Here is a 22,297-nt window from a genome sequence, read left to right as displayed (position 1 = left end):
GGAAAGGAGGGGAGCCGAGGCCCGGCGTGGGGAGGCCGGCAGGAAGGGCTGCGAGCCCTGTGCGGACCTTTCTTCAGCCTCCACGCGGCCGGGCGGCGCGCTAGGTTACTGCGCCGCGAGGACGTCCGGATTTCCTCAGACCGGGACTCGACGGGAGCAGGAAAAGCGAGACCCGGACTTGGGGCGCGCCCCCGAGCCCGGGGCTCCGGCGGGACCGCTGCGACCCCGCCCCCCCTTGCCCGGGACCCCGCCGTGGGAAAGCCCAGCTGGCGGGACGCGGCGTGGAACTGCAGGGGAGGTCTGAGCTCCCGGCGTCGGGAGGCGGCGGAGGAGTTCACTGTTGAGCGGTGCTTTGTTTGCAGTCAAACTCGTTGCAGAGTTCTCAGAATTCCCCCTCGGAGAAGCGGAAAGTTGGGGAAGTGCAGGCTGGTTACCCAGACGGCGGGGAGGCTGAGCATCGCTTTGCGGGGTGCAGGCCGGGACGGGAACTCAGCGGAGGGGCGGAGTTGTCCGGTGAGAGGCTACTCCAGGGTCCCAGGGGAAGGGGCTTCACTTTTCCTGGTTGGGAGACGCGGAGCACAAGGGGCTGTGGGCTGGGGCGGGAGAAAGGTGGTCTTGGCAGCTTCCTGGGAGAAACGGGCTGTTCACCCCAGGAGCTGTGGCGGACACGACTGGGGCACACCCTCGCCCAGGAGAGCCTCAGACTCGGGCTTGTACCTTAGGAAGAAACCTTAAGACGTCCTGGCCCGACAGCTACCTGCTCCACAGGAGGAAAAGAAGGGTCCGACCGAACTTGAGCACCGCGGCAGAATCCGGGCTGGAGCTCAGCTCGCAGGCCCACCACGGGCTTCCTTTCCCTTCACCAAGTTTGCAGCCTGGAGGAGAGTTGAGGACAGGCGCGCAGAGATTCAGTAGGGCTGCTGATTTTCATTCAAAGCTAATTTCGTGTAAGATGTTAGGAATAATTTTTTAAATTCCTGTGACTAGTAAATGAATTTCATTTGCTGTATCTTAAAAATGATACGGTTGAGAAAGAAAAAAAAAGTTGCACACCCACTCTTCTCTTTAAAGCAAAGTACGAAAACGACTGAGCAGTTAAGATTTTTGATGTCTGAGATGAAGAGAGTGTGGGAGGCAAGCGGCACAGTTAAAAACGTGTAGTCCACCCAAACAGAAAGACCGGAATTGAATTGAGGCTTTGCTGCTTACCAAGAGGTGATCTTGAATTGATTATTTGACCTTTCTGAGCCTCATTTTCCTTATTTGTTAAACAGTTGGTTAAAAGTACTAATTTGATAGGATATGATGAGGATGAATCAGGTAATGCATACAAAGTGCTTGCCTGGTACAGGTGGGTAGGCACTAAAAATAGTAATGTCTTCCTCTTTTCCTCGCAAGTGTAACTCATTGTTTGGGGAAGAGGGGAATCAAATTTAGTCAGCTGGAAGAGTTGCTGAAGAAAGATGATTTATTTAAACATGTATCTTTTTTTCCCTTGAGACGATGGATCCCCAGTGGGTTGGCTTCTGCTGTGAGGATTGTTCAGTGGGCCAGGGGCAGTGCCAGGATCTGAAATCAAAGCTGAAGGCAATGCCCAGGAGGCCGCAAGGTTTTTTGGTGCTTAGCCCAGTCTCACCCAAACAAGTTGGGTTTTAGCATTATGAGATACAGACCTACATGGAAATTGAAAATGAGAACTGAATATGCATTTTTAAACACCAATTACAAACTAACACGTATGGGTAATACTAATATTTATCGAATTCTAACTATGTGCTAGGTGCTGTTGTATAGGCTTTACATTTATTTTTCCCATCATCTTTATAAAGTAAATATTATCATCCCCTTTTACAGATAAGGAGACTGAGGCATACAGAGATTAACTTTTACCAGGCTGCTAATTTAGTCAGTGGTGAAGCTAATATTCAGACCCAAATGTTTTGGCTCCAGACCTGGTCTCATTCACTGCATTGTGCTCTCCTCATGCACTTAACCATGTGTCTTACCAGAAGTCAGTACATAGCATCCTCAAAGGTTGGGTCTGCATTTCATTGTAGTGGTAATGAGGGGGAAAAAAACGAAGAAGAAGACGACAAATGGAGTAGGAGTTTGGTATAAAAGCATTTCCCCCTCAAGAACCCAAGAGAGTCATTGAGCTATGTGCCAACAGTCTCATGCTTCTCAGCTTCTAGTTCATCTTTGCCCTGAACTGTGATATTTAGAACTAGAACCTGTAAACATTGCTTTGTTCTCAACCCAATAGGACTTGTCAATAGAAGGTGCTAGAGGGACACTGCCTAAAAAGGGGGGGCCTCTTCTTTTCTTCTTGCTCCTGTGTGGTCAGTGGGTGGCTTTCTGGCTTGTGGTGTGCAAGAGATCAGTGTTTCACATCATTAGGTAAGTTTGGCTGATTCCCCAGTGTGTGGCTTCCCAATAAGCCATGCTGGCCTCCCAATGGGTACATTCCTAGCAAGTTTCACTGGCACCCCAGCTGGTGGTTCCCTCACCAACCCAGACTGTGACACCTAATGAATTTCACTGCCATAGGTTGGGCCACAGACACATTATCTCCAGTAAGGTCTGTGTCTCTGGCTTGGTAGCATAGAGGACAGGGATGAGAGCATGGTTCTTCTAAGTTATTACCTAAGTTATTGGGTACTTTCCCACAGCCCCAGAAGTACTGGCTGCTCCCTAAACCACTACTCCTGTGTTTGTTAGTAATCTCCTCGCTTAGTAGTCAGTCTCCTTTTACTAGTTAACGCTTTATATTAGCTTTTCCAGTTTTAGTGATGGTGTTATTTCTGTCTCCTGCCTGGATCTTGACCACTACAGGTGTAAAAGGGTCTTATAGAACCCTGAGGAGAGCACCATCTGGGGACTCAGAAATTGGGATCCTGCCTTTAGCCATATAACCTTGATTAAATCACATAGCCTCTCAGAACTTGTTCCCTCATCTGTAAAAAGGTGATGATTTATGTGACAAGGTTGTGTGAGCATCATGTAAAATTTAAATGCACTGAAATGTGGTAGCAAAAAAGAAGATGGGTATATTTTCTTTAAGAAAAAAAAATTTACATGTATTCTGAGGACTTGTTGGGTTGTTTCCTAGGAGTGAAAAAACAGCATTTTCTGTCAGATACAATGTCATCAAATAAATTGTCGGTCAGTTGACTTTGCTAACTTTTCAGAGATGAAAGCAAATATTGTGAGTCCTTAGTTGTTCAGGTTTACAGCACTATGAAAAGTATGACTGAAATAACAATCATTTTGAAATGCTAGATTCAGACTAATTTGATTATCTTCTCTTCTGGAACCCTTCACATTTGCTTTATTTCTTCTTGTCTGCTTTACCCTTTCTGAGTTTGATACCTGTGTCAAGAATGAATTTTTTCATTGCTGACACTCTTTGTGCAGAACATGGCACTGGATATTACATTCTATTAAAAAAAGAGTTTGAGAATCTTAAAAGCTGAAGAAAGAAACGCATTCCTACCCCCTTGCACATTCTCTGGCACAATGTAAATGCTCAGCAGAATTCTACCTAATAACAGATATGTCCAAAGTAACAGCATATAAAATTTCATTATATGACCACCACCTTAATATGAATTTTTATCTTCAGTATGTAATGATTATCTCTTTACACATATACTAATGTCTTAAGGAATGGAATGAAAAAGAGCACTTATTGATGAAGAAAAGACAGAATATGCTTAGTAGTGAGGCTGAGGTTAAGAAAAGAAGCCAGATTCTTCAAGAGCTTGGGACAGGGTCTGAGAGGTGGTATGGGTGGTAATAATGGCAATGGAGGATAAACTTGACACGCTCCATAGTTTGTCTGTGATCATTCCTATTATTAAACCTCCTTTCACTTCTGCTTCAGTATTCACACACAAATATACTAATCCATATTTATAAGGTAGATTTACTTAGCATAATACCAAGCTTCTCAGACTTTTCTATCAAAATATCTCTCAACAATGATATACTTACCCCACCCCCAGCCAAGAGTAATCTTATTTGACGTCCTCCACTTTTATCTAAAAATTCATATGAATTTTCTGCTCTGTAATAGGTTCATATTTATATGGATATTAAATATGATTTTTCTCCCAAAACATTGCCTAAAAGATGTTCCAGAAGGATTTGCTGTGTTTATCTGCTGGTTTCTTAGCCCAGCCTGGTGACTCCATGGGTATCTATAGCTTAAGTCCAGTAACTAGATATGCAAGCCCAAGTCCTAGAAAGAGAATTTGGACTGCAAAGATAGATGTGGGCACACTTTGAAACCTTGGCTCTTCAGCCTTACCCAGAACTGTGCAAAATGTGAGAAGAGAAAAACACTGAACTCCAGTTTACAAAATCTTTTGCTAGGCAGAGAAGAGAGGAAAGATCAGGGAAAAAGACCATATTCCAAAGAAAGGATTGAATGTTGAGAAATCAAGCTTCTTGAAGTTAGTGAGAGGAAGGTTTAGGGCTTAGATGCCTCCAAACACTTGCACAGAACTGCATATTTCATTGGTATTTTATCAAATTACATTATAGTGCTAATTCTTCTTACCTGAAAACCTCAAATATTTTGATGATGGTAACTTTTAGATTTATATCAATTAAATTTGTATGGAAGGGTCAGAACTGTTTCATTTTGATCTAGAATTAATGTCCATTGAATGTATTTCTGCATTTCATAGAACCATCTTATTTTTCAGTATCGGTTATATGATTGGGATAGAATATATGGTCTAATGTCTGTAATGCAGGAACTTCCTCTCGAATAGTACTGTCAATTAGTCACCTAGCCCTGTGCAAAAAGATGTGGAGACAGGTAACATTTGACTACTTAAGTCTGAGGATATTAGATCATTTTAGTTGCTAGAAAGTTCTGAATTATGTGACTTTGGTCTTTATAAAGTGCCTTTTTGTGTGAAGTTCCTGTACCATATACTATATACAAATTGGGGAAAGAGAACTGCAAAAACATTTAAATAATTGTTTCACCTTAACTACAGAGTTGACAATGTATGGAGAAATTTGACCAGCTCAATAAATGAAAACATTATAATATTTTGTTGTTGTTGTTCTGTAGCTTTGAAGCGATTGCAATCTTTTTGGTAAAAGATAATGGGTACTTTAGTAAAAACGCAGGATACTGCAGCTGCCTATTTACCGTATTCACAAAACACAGCAAGCTAATACTGGATCTGAAAATGTATACCTTTTCATGAAGTACTATACAGGGGTACTTCTTACATGTCAATATCTGAATTTATCTTTCTTTTTGTTTTGCTTTTTACTTATTCTGTGCCTGTCAATCTTTCATCATCAGTTCACAATCTACTAAACCCCAAAAGATTGTTTCATACCTTTTTATACTTTTAGACCCTCCTTACTAGATTTTTTTAAACACTTCAGAAATTCAGGTACTTCAATTTCATGCCATCAAGTAGCTATATCTGTCCCCCACTTTTTATTATTAAATGAGCAGTTCAATTTGTCACTTTCTGCTTCGTGATTCTAAATCTTTTAAAACCATTTTACCATTTTTTTCATGCTTTCATCCTTACAGTAAACTATCTATAAAACACTCTTTTCTAACTGCTTTTTTTAATATTATTATTCCTTTTCTTTTCCAAATCCACTTCTCAATTTATCCTTTTTTTCTCTATAGATCTTAGGATATGTCTTCAGTTTCCTATCAATTCCCATCAAAAATTTTTAAAGTAAACTTAAAATATCCTACATGGATTTTTAATATCATTTCTACTGCCCATATTTTAATCTTGCCTGTTATTTTTTTTTATCATTTCTGTTGTTAGTTTAAAATGACAAAAGCTTCCATTGCAAGGAAGAAGCATAAAGGGACAGTATGATCATAAACTCAACTTTGTCAATGGTGTACATTAGGTATAAAGAAAGTTATGGAAAGAAAGTGAACATATTCTCTTTTGAAATGGTAAGGAACAGTTAGATGTATTTTCTAGTGTTTGGAAAAGCATATTTCAAAAAATTCAAGGGAAACTTCATCATGCTTCCTTAGCCATTTTACTGAGAAGCAAAAATACTTATGAATAATTGGAGGTAATAAGAATGTATTTCTACTCATACTAATTTTAATAGTTTTGAAACCTCCAAATACTGTTCTTTGTAGTGTGGTTTACTTTTAACCGTTTTGTGTGTCGTGAGTATTTTTCAGAATATGATGAATGCTAGTGGTCTTATTCTGTCCTGCTGCTCTACCACAGATACACATAAGATATATCTTCCAAATATTAAATATCATTTCATTTATTTATAGATCCACTGAAGCCCAATCATTTGCTTGGATATGAAATTCTTTGAAAGTCCAACCTAAATAAACCTCTTGTATACTTTTTTACTTATATATAATCAGCTGAAAGTTATCGTGTCTGCTGAACTCCTATGAAATGCAACCTGATTCTTTTCATGACACTTCTTTCTGCCTTTTATTATAAAATTAGACTTACCTCAACCTCAATTCTAGGCTACAACTTTTTTAATAACATGGCTTATGTTTGTATTCCTCACAGAGGTTGAATGAATAAAGAGAAATATAGTACTAGGGAAAAAAAAACTACAATGAATATTTATCTATTGTATTTAATATGAGAATGTATCTATTAAGCAAAGAATCAACTGATGCTAGTAAAGTAAACCCAATATTTAAGAATGTATTTCAAAAGATCAAGAACAGCAAGAAGTTTTGAAAGCTGTTAAGGTTTTGAGACAGTTATCTCCTGTTTTATATATTGAGAATATTTTTAAAAGTAAAAGAGGGAGTTTAAGTTTCTTTAAGAGAAAATTGTAGTTAAGATGGGTCAGAGAAAAATTGGATTCATTTAATTCCTTTAGATTAAAGGAATTAGATTAATCTTCCAACTTAATCTCAATGAAATCTTAGGGCAGTAAAAGAATTAGGAAGTTTGGCAAGTCATTGTCTGTAATCCGAAGGAAAGTGGACATTAAGGGATTGAGTAGAAGATGAGTGAAAAACAAAATTTTAATGTGCTTCCCAAGGAGAGAATGATGCATTCCACAACTATAGACCATAAAAATGAGGATATCAAGAGAAAGAAGTGGTAACATGATGCTAGCATAGCTTCATGAAGAACAAGTCAAATGTGGGGCACCTGGGTGGCTCAGTCAGTTAAGCATTCTAGATTTCAGCTCAGGTCATGATCTCAGGGTTGCTGAGTTCTAGTGCTACATTGGGCTGGTACTGACGGCATGGAGACTGCTTGGGATTCTCTTTCTCCCTCTCTCTGCCTCTCCCCTGCTCATGCTCAATCTCTCTTTCTGTCTCTCTCAAAATAAATAAAACTTAAAAAAATGTTTAAAAAAAGAACAGGTCAGATGCACATTTTTACTTATAAAACATGGCTTATTTGTTGTGGATCCATGTTAGCTAAATTGTTAAATATTAATGTCTTCACCACTTTTCTGATATCAACAATGAGTACTCCAGGACCAGGTCTCCATCATCTGTTTAATATCTTCAAGTAACAGGGTGCCTGGGTGACTCAGTTGAGTGTCCCACCCTTAATGTCATCTCAGGTCATGATCCCAGGGTCATGGGGTCAATACCTGTATCAGACTCCACACTGAAGATGGAGCCCACTTGAGGTTCTTTCTGAAAATAAATAAACATTTAATATCTTCAGGTGATTTCAACTTGTAAATAATCTTTTAGCACATTCCCCACATCTGGTTTTACCAGGACTACACAGAATAGGCCTGTTACTTCCCTCTTACAAGCGCCCGCAATATTACATGTGATCAACTGCTGCCTTTATTTCCTCATGTTAATTTGGTGGGATCACTCTTGGTCCTTTTTCAAAACATCTAAGCCTTTTCTTGAGTAATTCACTGACCCTAAACCTGTCAGATATTTTAAGACCACTATCATAATTTTAATACCGTAAATGTATTCAATATATGTTTAATGCAAAATATACTTTGAATAACTAAAACTGTACTATGAAAAATATTATACATTTCAGAATATCACATAAATATTTAATGAATTTCAGACCATGTTATTTAGTGACAATTATGAATATTTTACCTATAGTTAATATTGGTTGTGATATTGGTCAACTAGTAGTTATATAGGATCTGAATTTAAATGACTTTCATCTAGTTTTGAGTCTTAATGAAAGAATTTGCATATACTAAGGGCTTCTAGAGTGTAATGACTGCCATTTTAATAAAATTTCAAAGTTTTGAGGACATTTTCATTACAATATAATTCAGCTTCCTACCTTTGGCCATATTTAAATATTTATTTCTGTTGTCAACAGTATCCTTATAGAACTAGAAATAAATAAGGGAGTAATTTCTTCACTTAGTGACAATAGGTTTTAATTTTTTAGAGAGTCCTATACACTGGTAATTTGTGTGACTGAAGGAGTTCAGGAACTCATTATTCAGATGTCTTGCATACCTCAAGAAGAATAAACATTGCATTTTCCTCTTGAAGACCCCAAAATATATTTAAGGATGTCAGTTTATATATAAACATACCCTGAAGCTCCCACTTTAGCAGGAAGCTAAATAAAAGAAGTTTAAGTTTTCCCAATACTAATGGAGATTTACTTCCCAGCCCTTTTCCCTGAAGACAAGTGTAGTCTCTCCTCAAGGGTAGGAAGATTTGCATATGATTTTAAGGGCTAGAACCCCTTTTCTGCTCTCTCCAAAATGCCTTCAGTATGTTTTGTCATATTGCTTGATGATTTTGCATTAGAGATTTATCCTTGAGATAATAAAACACAAATATCTCTGAAAGGGTTTCTTCTGCTTTAGTCATATTCCTATGGCTACTAGGGAACAAAATGTGTTTATATGTTACAGGATAAAACGAAGATTGCCAGCCAACAAATCCCTAGAGTCTGTACTACATTAAACGTTGCTTAGCAATTTCCACGATTTTCTCAGTCTAGTTTACAAATAAAGACATTAAAAATCAAGGGCATGTGGGTATGTTACATGAAGTTGTGAAATTGGTATTTACTCTGTGTTTCTAATCTCTGTATTGATTTAAAAACAAAATAGGGGCGCCTCGGTGGCTCAGTCAGTTAAGCGGCCGACTTCGGCTCAGGTCATGATCTCGCAGTCTGTGGGTTCGAGCCCCGCGTCGGGCTCTGTGCTGACAGCTCAGAGCCCTGAGCCTGTTTCAGATTCTGTGTCTCCCTCTCTCTGATCCTCCCCCATTCATGCTCTGTCTCTCTCTGTCTCAAAAAATAAATAAACATTTAAAAAAAATTAAAAAAAAAAAAAGAAATAGCAGGTTAATAGGTGGTGTGCTAGGGTGGCAATAATTTAGTTGGATGTTGCGGACAGGTGTTTCCTGGGAGGTAATTTTTTTTTTAACGTTTTATTTATTTTTCAGACAGAGAGAGACACAGCATGAACGGGGGAGGGGCAGAGAGAGAGGGAAACACAGAATCTGAAGCAGGCTCCAGGCTCTGAGCCATCACTGGGAGGTAATTTTTAAGCCAGGACTTGAATGAGATATAACCTCCAGTTGCAAAAATTTTATAGGAAGGTATCTTCAGACAGAGGAAAAAGTATCTAGGACCTGAAGTAGTTAGGAACTTGCCGTGTCAGAGACTAGGTAATTTTCATTTGTATTGTTTTATGCATTCGATTATACTTTCCCTTAGGTTAATCTATATAAGGTCTTCCACAATTTGGACCCTGCTTGAAATTTAATACTGCCCTGATCCTTTCTCACCATGCTCCATGCTAGTCAGTGCCTCTGTGACTTTGTAAAAGCTGTTTATTTTGTTTAATAGCCTCTCCTTGATTTGTTCTTGGCTGATTAACTGAATCCTCTCTTAAACTCTGCCTCAGGCATTCCCTCTTTTAGGAAGCCATCTCTTATTCTCTCCTGCCCACCATCCATTGATGGATGCCCACCATCACTCAGTCTTTGTGCTACCATTGACTTGTGCACTCGGCACTCGGGCTTTTTTTTCATTTATTGATTTACCTATCTGCTTTTATCACTAGTGAGTTTCTTTAGGAGAGGGACGTTATTGTAATTCATACCTGACTACACACGGTCCACAATACTAGTGGTACTAAATAGTTTAATACTAGTAGTATAAGTAGACAATAAATCATTGTTAAATCAGTGGGGTATCTTTTTGTTATGACTTAACTAATGTAACATTCATCTTCAGAACAGTTTGTATGACATACTTATTGTAGTTGATATCCATAAATTAACTCTTCACTCTAGCTGTATTCTGTAGCTGCTAGGATGTTTATCATTATTTCATTTCAAAACAATAAAATGTTACATGAAATATAATCATTCATGTTTAATGCAGACTACACTCATAGAAATATTGTAAAAATATTAATTTCTGACAGTTTTCAATTTAGTTTTTCTGTTTAGCATATTTATGATAGATTTTCATCCTACTTTTTTAATTTTTTTTTTTTAACGTTTATTTATTTTTGAGACAGAGAGAGACAGAGCATGAACGGGGGAGGGTCAGAGAGAGAGAGGGAGACACAGAATATGAAACAGGCTCCAGGCTCTGAGCTGTCAGCACAGAGCCCGACGCGGGGCTTGAACTCACGAACCGCGAGATCATGACCTGAGCCGAAGTCGGTCGCTTAACCGACTGAGTCACCCAGGCGCCCCCATCCTACTTTTAAATATGTAGGCATGGAGAACTAGGTACTATTTAACGAAAATCGTGATTTAATAGCATGTTTTATGTGGCTTGTTGGTTTCTCTTTTTAATTTAGAGTAGTCGTTATGTTTGAGATCTTCATTACATTTCACGTACCAGAACTCACTGTTCTTTCTTAAGTTGGAACCTGAGGGCTTTTCTAATTCCCAAATGCCTGGCAGAGGTAGAATAGCTGGATGAGAACCTGGGAGGAAAAATTACAGGAGGTGTGGCATGGTCAGTCAGAGGAGGATATGGGTATTTCGGCAGCACCAGACTTTAAGGGATGACAGAGATATCACATTAAAGTAACCATGCAGAACTGGAAATACGTACTTGGAGCTTCCCCCACCCCAGGAAGTTTCCAGTATACTGGCACTTGCTCAGTGTCTGAAGAGATAAGTATCTACATGATTGGCATATGTTCTAGGCTTTATCCATAGTCAGGAAGTGTTTTCCACCCTACAAGTTCCCCTTGAATTCATTGGAGGTACAATTGTATGATACAAATTTACTGAATGAACTAAGCTAATGAATAAATGTATAAGTCTTTAATATCAGTTCCTTTACTTGTCTTTAAAGTTTATATCAATATGTACTCCTGGATTCTTATTTTATCTAATGAGATAGAATCTACTACTAATAGTCTGTTTTGAAGCTCAAATTGTTTGCTTTGCCCTGTGGGGGCTCCTTCAAGATGGTTGCTGTCCTTTTGACATGTGCTTTTGATTATTTGAATACTTTGTTGCTTCTTTATATAACAAAATGTTCCAATTTTATCTTACTTTTTCCCCAGCTCTGGAATCTGCCTCCCCACCCCCACCAAGGAACCCTGTTCCCTTTTGTGAAGAATCATATTTAGAAACCAAGATAGGATATTTTGACTTATTTATTGCTGTTAGTGGGCCATTATTTCTAAGTCTTTTCAGTGGACAGACCTAGGAAATATGTGTGTATATATATGTAATATATTAACTACCTTTATATATATTAAAAATGATTTCATGCTGATACTTCCCATTAATATCACAAATCCCTTTACTTTTCATAAGAAGAGATAATCACTGGCTTATTTGTGAACAAAATACTAACATTTTTGAAGAGATCTGAAAAGTAATAATATTGATCTCAAAGCCCATTCAAATAAGTTTTATTAATATTTAAACATAGCATATATTAGAATCTTAGATATTGGAGGAAGACATTATCTAGGACTGTGATCAAGATGTTATACCGTAGACTCTTGAAGTCAGTTTCTGGATCTGTGTTGAAATAGAAAAATAAGATAAAAGGGTAAAAGATTGTCTTAATCCTTCTCAACATTGTTAACTACACGGAGAAAGCGTATTAAGCATGCATGACACCCAGAATCTTGAAATGAATGCATATTTATGAGAGGAGTATAAACAAATAAGGAAGTGTTACAGTGACATAGTGACACTACCTACTGGGAAAAATACTAGTGTTTCTCATTGGATAAATATGTGGATACAGTCCTAATACTAGCCATTCCACTTAGCAATAGCTTGACTATTATTTGACTACTAATGAGAATAACTTGGCCAGAGATGAAGAGGAGGAGTTGTGAACATCTAAACAATGGGACTTGCATCATAAAAGCCCTAGGGCTATGTAATCTAGTTCTTACAGACTTTTCTCCCAGGAGACTTGGAGAACTTTTCTCTAATGGTCTGTGTCTCCTCCACTAGGTTGAAAACCAGAGCCTCTCTACCTGGTTTACTAATCCCAAAGATTAATTCAGTAGAAGTCCTCGCTTATTTTTACTGGTTCCTTTGCTTTATCTGGGAAAATAAAGTGTAAAAAGTATAGTTGATGGTTTAGAGTTTGTTTTATGTGTATAGTAAATCAAAGATCCCCATTTTAATACGGCATCCTCTATGCACTTGCTAAATACTCCCTTGTAATAATTTAATGACCTGAAAATGATGTAAATATATATACGTATATACTCATGTTATTTTTAACTTCAGAAATCAGTGTCTTAAAAGTGAATACCTGAAGAACTACCACTGTCATTAGAAAAATTTTTTGACCAGTGTTTGAAGGTAAAATTAAGTAACACTGAATAAGGAGTTATTATGTGATATACATCATATGTATTACATTTTACTTATTTATCAAAACTATGTATTTGCTAGAGCTCTTATTATTCCCATTTTATAGAAGAAGAAACTGAGATTATATACTTTATTGAACTTGGTCAGCCTCTTGTAACTAATACATAATAGAGATAGGATTTAGGGGCGCCTGGGTGGTTCAGTCGGTTAAGTGTCCAACTTCGGCTCAGGTCATGATCTCACGGTCCGTGGGTTCGAGCCCCGTGTCGGGCTCTGTGCTGACTGCTCAGAGCCTGGAGCCTGCTTCAGATTTTGTGTCTCCCTCTCTCTCTGACCCTCCCCTGTTCATGCTCTGTCTCTCTCTGTCTCAACAATAAATAAACATTAAAAAAAAATTTTTTTTAATAGAGATAGGATTTAAAGCCACATATGTTTGATTCTAGACCCCATACCGTCTTGAGTGCATCACATAAAACTTTGCACTGTCCTTGGCGAAAAACAACTTTTGCTAAGTTGATTCCTTACTTTGTGGTCCATAAAGGAAGGATGTTGGTCTATCTTAGCGATCTCTATATTTTTAATAAGCAATAAATAATATTCACCACACATAATAGCTTTTTTCATGGTCTGTATTCATTATTGCAAAATAACTATGACTCAGTGATGCTTTGAACTTAATTTTATTCATTAAAATACATCTGTATATGCATATGAAAATACCAGTTGTGACAACAGAATAGAGAGTTTTGTTTTGAAAGGTAACTTAATTTGTAACTGATAATTGACCATAAGTAGATTATGAAGGTATAGAAAACATATATGTGGGTAAAAGTTGGCCTGGAGTTAATTTTTTTCTTTCTTTTTTTAATAGAGTTGTTGCCATTAAACTTTTTTGTTGAAGTATCATCAACATACAGTGTTATTAGTGTCAGGTGCACAATATAACGATTCAATAATTCTGTACATTACTCAGCACTCATCATGATAAACATACTCTTAATCCCCCTTATCTGTTTCACTCTTCCCCTACCCACCTCCCTTCTGGTAACTACCAGTTTGTCCTTTGTATTTAAGAGTCTGGTTTTTTGTTTGTCTCTTTTTCTTTGTTCATTTATTTTGTTTCTTAAATTCCACAGATGAGTGAAATCATGTGGTATTTGTCTTTCTCTGCAACTTGCATCCATATCTTGGCTATTGTAAATAATGCTGCAGTAAACATAAGGGTGCCTGGGGTCATCTTAAATGAACTTTATCCAAAAGGGCTGCCTAATAAGCAGTAGGATCCCATCAGAGAGTCCATGAAGAGATGAACTGAGAACCAAATCACAATGAAGTGCAGGGGAGAGGATGCTTACCAATGAATGGAGAGAGAAGTAATGATCTGAAAACCCTGCAAAGAACTGAAACACCCTGCAACAGAAAAACACAAGAGTCAGCTTTGACACCTGTCAAACCAGAGAGCAATGATGGCAGCTTACAAAAGTACCAGCCTATGCCTTCATCTCTCCTCCATCCACCATCTTGAAGCCTGGCGTGATCAGAAACAGTACAAGTTAGCAATTTCAGAGAGGAAGAAAGACAAGTTTGAAAAGTAGGGGAATATCTGTCCAAGCCATACTGTACCCTGCAGGCCTGCCTTCTGTTGCATAGCTGATTAGGTGAGTGCAGAAGCTTTAATTTTAAATGAAGCTTGTAGTTTTTGTTATTACTCTGAATGTACCTATCACTTTCAGAATTGAAGTCGTTTAAGTAACTGAAGTACCAGGGGGATTTTTATTATTTAAGAACAGCTGTGGGACGCCAACCAAGATTTTATCCAGGGGAAAAAGAAGAATTACCCTATAGCACACTTTAACAGACATTATGAGAGAAAAAGTTACTTAATGATTTCATTTGGCAATTCTTTTCCTTCAGAAAATCATCATAGATTTATATATCCATATATCATATATCCAAAAATACATACTTTATATGTGCATGTATCGTAGGGAGGATATTTCCTTTTGCAGAGTATTCTTGTTTAAAAATTCTTACTTGATTAATCTCTTAATTGCATTTCTGTATATTCTTTGTTTCTAAATTCCTTAGCTGTAAGCAAATAAGGGTCAGATTTTTATATGCAAGATTCTGTATTTTTCTTTATAATTGGAGAAGATCATATTTTACCTAAACTCCATGAGCACATGAGATATGACACCCTATCATGTTTGTGTGTGAATATTTATAAAGTATAAGTCATCTCAAATTATAGGATCAGAATTAGATTTGAAAAAAAATGTATTCAATAAGATGTGTAAGAGGAGATAGACTTAATTCTAATTGAATTCACAGAGGATTTGAAATTAGATGTAAATCTCTAATATCATGTTACATTAAATATAAATTAGTATTTGATTTGCATTCAGAAAAATGTACTATGTTCACTTCTGAGTACCATTTAGACAGAACATTAGAGCAATATCTTTGTTTTTTCTTCTCCCCCTGCCACCTAAATGTTATTGAAAAATCTGTCCAACCTGATTACCACTATTAAAGACTGGTTTTGAGAAATCCAGAGAAACTAAGATTTACATTTTAGTGGGAGATAGAATACACTAAGTATTTTTTGTAAGTGTGGAAAAAAATGTTTCTTAAGAGGTAAAAATTTTAATACCTTAAAAACTAACCAATACTGAATTTTAGATCTTACAGCTAGAAAAGATCTATAAAACACAAAAGGGTTTCTTGAATAAATGTTCCACACTTAGTTTATAGAATTAATTTAGGACATAGTGTTCTCTATTCAGTGTGTAGGCATTAAAGAAATGTTATTTGAAACTGATGTTGGTAATTAACTTAGAAAACCTTTAGAATTTGGATTTAAGTCCTATGATTTAGAATTTACGTGTTATCCAAAGGAGATTAGTATTGGTTATGACACGGACCCTAAAACCACCATTTAATGAGGTGTATTAAAAAAAGAGTATTCTAGTATAAAAAGCTATTAATGATCTATAATGACCTCATTCTTTCTTGTATGATGTAGGTAATAAAGTTTATAAAATGTGCATTTATACTATTTCATTAATAACCATGGCTATTCATGAAAAAAAAATAAAACCCTAAAAATAACAAAAATGAAGTTATTAACATTTAGTATTACTCTGAAAATTGAGGCTGCCTAAAAATACTAGTTGTGATTATATGGCATTCTGAATTCAGTGACCTCTTTGACAGTCCTAATTTCCTACCTAAGAGCTATTCTCCACTTCTTCCTTACTGACAGAACCCCTTTTTGTTCAGGTTGGCAGTGTTCCCAGATAAAATATTCACCTTCTCAGACACTGTTGCAGCCAAAGGTAGCAATGTAACAAGAATGTAGGCAATGAGATACAAGTATATTTCTGCTGGAGACTTCTGGGATTATTTCTGTTTTTCTAACACATTCTTTGTGTCCCTTTCTTTTTTTCCAGCCTACAGCACATCTGAAGAGGGAGAAGCCGTCTTGCCTCTATGACTAGACAGGCATGAGGATAAAATCTCTGTGAGGATAATGGAACAAAGTTGTAGAAGGGGCCTAGAGTCCCTTCCTTTGGACTTCTTGTTATGTGAGGAAAATAAAATGCTACTACAAGGTTAAGCCACAGAGATCGATTTCTGTTTCATACATGTAAACATATCACAATTCATACAATGTCCATTTATTGGCAAAAGTATTCATTTTAAAGGGTTAATTTGAGATACTAGCAGATACCTAACACAATGAAATCTCAGAAAAATTAGTTTTTTAATCCATCATGATTTTTCAGTATTAGTTATCTCTAATTCATTTTTTTAAGTTTCCTTTATTTTGAGAGAGAATAGGCACATGTTTTTGGGGGGGGGGACAGAGAGAGAATCCCAAGCAGTCTCTGAGCACAAAGCCTGACATGGGGCTCAATCGCACAAGAACTGTAAGATCATGACCTGAGCTGAAATCAACAGTTGGATGCTTAACCAACTGAGCCACCTGGGTCCCCCTCTTTAACTCGTTATTTAAATGTCTCCATTCAATATCCACTTCGTTAAGGAATAGATCCTTATATATTCCATTAAAAATGATTTAATGGTGATGCCTGGGTGGCTCAGTTTGTTAAACATCCAACTCTTGGTTTTGGCTCAGGTCATGATCTCATGGTTCTTGTAAGATCGGGTCTCTCTCTCTCTTTCTCTCAAAATAAGTAAAAATTTTTTTTTTTTTTTTTTTTTTTAAATTTTTTTTCAACGTTTTTTATTTATTTTTGGGACAGAGAGAGACAGAGCATGAACGGGGGAGGGGCAGAGAGAGAGGGAGACACAGAATCGGAAACAGGCTCCAGGCTCCGAGCCATCAGCCCAGAGCCTGACGCGGGGCTCGAACTCACGGACCGCGAGATCGTGACCTGGCTGAAGTCGGACGCTTAACCGACTGCGCCACCCAGGCGCCCCAAAATAAGTAAAAATTTTTAAAAAATTATTTAATGATTTATTTATATTCAGTCATCACTGGAGGTTTGGAGTGTGTGTGTGTGTGTGTGTGTGTGTGTGTGTGTGTGTGTGTGTGTTTTGACCCATTTATTTTATCTATATTCCCACTTTCTTGAGGGTTTTTATCATTAATGGATGCTGAATTTTTTCAAGGAGTTTTTCTGTATCGAGATACTCATGTGATTTTAGCCCTTCATTTTTATTGATGTGGTGTATAACACTGATTGATTTATGGATGTTGACCATCTTAGCATCCCTGGCATGAATCACACTCAGTGTGGCATATGATCCTTTTAATGTATTGTTGAATTCAGTTTGCTAATATTTCATTGAGAATTTTTGTGTCTGTATACATCAGTGATATTAGTCTATAATTTTTTGTGCGGTGTCTGTCCAATTTTGGTATCTGGGTAATGCTGGCTTCTGAAATGAGTTTGGAAATGTTCCCACCTCTTTGATTTTTTTGGAAGGGTTTAAGAAACATTGGTATTAATTCTTTATATCTTTGGTAGAATTCACCAGTGAAGCCATCTGGTATGGGTTTTTGTTTGTTGGGAGGTTTTTGACTACTGATTCAGTCTCCTTAAAAATTAGTCTGTTCAGACTTATTTCTTCATTATTCAGTCTTGGTAGGCTGTATATTTCTGCAAATTTATCTATATCTTATATGTTGTTCAGGTTGTTGGCTTTTAATAGTATTCTCTTTGATCCTTTTGTATTTCTGTGGTATCTATTATAACATCTCTTTCATTTTTGATTTTAGTTATTTGAGTTCACTTTTTTTTCTTGGTGAAGCTAGCTGAAGTTTTATCTATTTTGTTTATTTAGGGAAAAAACTCCTTTTAGTTTCATTGATCTTTTCTATTGTTTGTTTAGTGTCTATTTCATTTAGTTCTGCTTTGATCTTTTTTATTTCCTTCCTTCTGACTCTGACCTTAGTTTGTTCTTCTTTTTCTAGTTCCTTTAGGTATAAAGTTTGAGATTTTTCTTGTTTCTTTTTTTTTAAGTTTATTTATTTTGAGAGAGAGCACATGTGTGCATGTGTGAGTGGTGGGGAGACCCAGAGAGAGAGAGAGAGAATCACAAGCAGACTCTGCTCTCAGGGTGCAGAGCCCGACATGGGGCTTGCTCTCATGAGAACCAAGAGATCATGATGTGGACTGAAATCGAGAGTTAGAAGCTTAACCAACTGAGCCACCCAGGGGCCCCTTTCTTGTTTCTTAATGTAGGTGTTTATTGCTATGAACTTCCTTCCATTTACTTTGTCTGATGGTAAAATAGTATATCAAAGAGACATTTATTGATAGAGCCAAGCCATGTCTTTTTATCTGACTCTGAGACTTCTCTGTCAGTTAACCACACTGAGTATTGAGAACAATTATAAAAGATTCTGCATCCAATTCCTATGAGGTAGGGAGGAGGGGTTGTCCATTTGAATAAGCAATTATTGGACACCAACTAGGTATTCTACAACTCAGCTCTGTTCTGACACTGTTTACCCAAATATAGCATCAGGTTCCACAGTTTAAAGGTTCAGTTTCACAAGACTGCCCAGCCCTCCTTCAAATGATAATCTCAAGTCTGTATTGTCACCTTTGCTTCCGACCAGTCAACTGTAAATAAGTTTCCAGTGACTCCCTCCTCAGGTTCAAATGATTTGCTAGAGGAGCTTAGAGGACTCAGGAAAATAGTGTACTTACTAGATTACTAGTTTTTTATAAAAGGATATAACTCGGGAACAGCAAGATGTAAAAGATGCATGGGGAAAGGACTTACAGCTTCCATTTCCTCTCTGATGTACCACTCTCCCTGCATCTCTGCATGATGGCATACCCAAAAGCACTCTGAATATTGTCCTTTTGGGATTTTATGAAAGCTTCATTATATAGGCATCACTGATTAAATCATTAGCCTTTGACAATTTTTTTCAACCTCCAGTCCTCTCCCTCCCCTCCCTAGAAGTCAGCCAGGGTGGGGATGGGGGCGGGGGTAAGACTGAACTTTTGCACCCTTTATTCATCTTGGTTCCCCTGGCAACAAGCCCCCCTTTCCAGTTGCTTTCCAAAAGTTACCTCATAATCCCAGTTGTAGAAAGGAGGTTGTTATGAATAACAATACACCCATTTCATCTCTATGGCTCCGAATCCACTTCAGGAAATGAGGACAAGAGACATTATAATAAAAGATGTTCCTATTGCTCAGGAAGTTCCATGGGTTTTGAAAGCTGTGAGAAGGGAACCACAGATGAACACCAAATATATATTTCTTATAACCCACGCTATCAAAAATGAATATTCAGAGATCTTTAATAAGATGGTAGGGGAGTAATATAACCATTTCGCTGATTAGTATATTAAGCATTATAATTACATCTCCTTGTTCAAAATCATTATTTTTTAAAGGTATTTCTGTATGTTTATATTTATTTTTATTTTTTTTAATTTTTTTTAACGTTTATTTATTTTTGAGACAGAGAGAGAGCATGAACGGGGGAGGGTCAGAGAGAGAGGGAGACACAGAATCTGAACCAGGCTCCAGGCTCTGAGCAGTCAGCACAGAGCCTGACACAGGGCTCGAACTCACGGACCGCAAGATCATGACCTGAGCCAAAGTCGGCCGCTTAACTGACTGAGCCACCCAGGCACCCCTGTATGTTTATTTTTGAGAGAGAGAGCATGCATGTAAGTGTACGCATGAGCAGGGGTGGGGCAGAATGGCAAGCAGGCTCTGCACTATCCGCGCAGAGCCCAACACAGAGCTTGATGTTGCAAGAACCTTGAGATCATGACATGAGCCAAAATCAAGAGTTGGATGCTTTACCGACTGAGGCACCTCCAAATCACTATTGATGCAGATGCTATTTCACTAAGAATAAAAATGTCTTAAATCTTAAATACCACTTTATACCTAAAATGACTTTTCTCAACTTTCCATTAACGTGACAGAAGATAAAAAGTTACTAAGGCAAAACATTTTGAAAAAGATAAAAACAACCCTCACTCACGGTCTGGGAAAGGTTTTCCAGTAACTGGATGGACACTGCCTAGACTGAGAAACCACTTGAAGACATCATATACTTTTCCCTTCAAGTGTGAATAGTACCTAAGAGAAGGATGGCTGAACAAGGTTGAGGTTCACAGCCACTACCCATCCTTAGTACAGAGAGGCAGGGAATTTTGCCAACTATAAATTTAAACTGCTGTTCATTTACTGAAATGACTTTACTTTCAGTGATACCTAGAAACATTACTGCCTTAGACTTTACTACCCTCTAAGTACCTGTAGCCCTCAAACCCTCAGAAAATTCAGTTCCAAGTAAAGCAGTATGAATAAAGAAGGACTGTGGATGGCAGTGTCTTGGGGAGTTTGGTAGGCAGGGAAGAATAAAAAAGACCTCCCCGACCTGGAATTGAACCTGAGTGAAATTTGCTAAGAAGGTAAATCATAAGTGTCTCACCACACATTCAAAAAAATTTTTTTTGAAATGGTAACTGTGGTGATGAAAAATATGTTAGCTTGATTTTGGTGATTATTTTATATATGTATATCAAAACAGCAAGTTGTATACCTTAATATATGCAACTTTTGTCAATTATACAATAAAGCTGAGGGAAAAGAGAAGTTGGGGGAAAAGTGGTCATAGAAACTGCACTGTAGGCAAAGACAGTGCTTGTGAGCAATTCTTGGAAAGCATAAAATTTTCATATATTGATGAGGAAAAAAAAAGTAATGACAGGCAGAATAATACAAAATAAATTCTCATCCTAGAAGACAGTGAACCAGACAATAGCGTAAGATCCCAAGTCACTATAGTCAACCCTGCTAAAAGCTAGAAATTGTTCTAGAAACTACATACATTAATTTACCTTCCACTTCTATGAGAGAAGGGGTCTTCTACTAGCAGTCGATTAGACAGAGACATCTACAGGAATCCATGCCCCCTTTAATAGACTAAACCAGACTCATTAAAAGGATTGAGCATTCCTTTTTCAAGGATGAGCATATAGAAAAATATACAAGCAAATAACCCTGATACTACTATTACAAATGCAAACAGACTGACTTATGAAAGAAAATCTTCAGTACAAGAGAAGAAAGGAATTTAAAATATTTCTTGAAAATGGTTTTACTAATAGGAAACAAAATAAATTACTTTTAAAATCTCTAGAACTGAAACAAATAATCTAACTCAAAATATTTAATTCAGATATCCTGATAAACTTAGTGACCTATTAAGGATAAAAAATTACCTTATTAAAATCCAGGCCCCAAAATAGGTAAGTTACTTAGGGACCAGAAAAAATATAAGAAACCTAAAGCAAATTCCAGGCTGGCTTTAAAATTAAATGTATGCAGCATCAAACACAAGAGACAATGGATTTTTGTTTTGTTGGTTTTTTTGTTGTTGTTGTTTTTCCTTTTTTGCAAAGTGATAGGCTTGGGAGCAAGTGACAACTGAAATATTCATTTTCTGATACACAAGTGTTTATAAATTACAGCACTGATGTAGAAACTCTCAAAGGTTTAACACATAATTCAGGGGATCAAGAATTAAAATTGAGAAGTAAAAAATGGAAATTTTTGAATAAATGTTCTTATAGTGAGCCTTGATATGAATGAATCTAATAAATTTATGTACACATGTTAACATAATTTGGCACAAGTGTAATGTCACTTGAAAAAAAAAGATATGTAATTCTAAAATGATAATCTATACCTCTTACCCATAATATATCCATATTAAATTACTTTAAGTGTAGGGATGTTATAAAAAGCACAGTAAATTTCTTGTTTTATATAGGAGGGTGGTTAAATTTGTTAAATTTGAAGCTAAAAATATATAATATAGGCCCTTTTTTTTTAATGCTTATTCATTTTTGAGAGACAGAGTATGAGAAGGGGAGGGGCAGAAAGAGAGGGAGACACAGAAGCTGAAACAGGCTCCAGGCTCTGAGCTGTCAGCACAGAACCTGATGTGGGGCTCAAACCCATAAACCATGAGATCATGACCTGAGCTGAAATCAGAAGCTC

General features: G+C 37.2%; 1 long non-coding RNA gene across 1 annotated transcript; it reads left to right on the top strand.

Moving 5' to 3' along the window:
* Window positions 1–10,690: 10,690 nt before the first annotated feature.
* LOC131509485 (uncharacterized) lies at window positions 10,691–16,400 on the top strand. The gene is made up of 2 exons (XR_009260521.1): window positions 10,691–14,439; window positions 16,234–16,400. It is a non-coding gene; the product is annotated as an uncharacterized LOC131509485 (long non-coding RNA).
* The last annotated feature ends 5,897 nt before the right edge of the window (window positions 16,401–22,297 follow it).

The sequence above is a fragment of the Neofelis nebulosa genome, chromosome 4 (genome assembly GCF_028018385.1).
Source record: "Neofelis nebulosa isolate mNeoNeb1 chromosome 4, mNeoNeb1.pri, whole genome shotgun sequence".
Lineage (NCBI taxonomy): Eukaryota > Metazoa > Chordata > Mammalia > Carnivora > Felidae > Neofelis > Neofelis nebulosa.
Note: the sequence above shows the minus strand (reverse complement) of the source record. Positions and strands in the feature narration are given on the sequence as shown.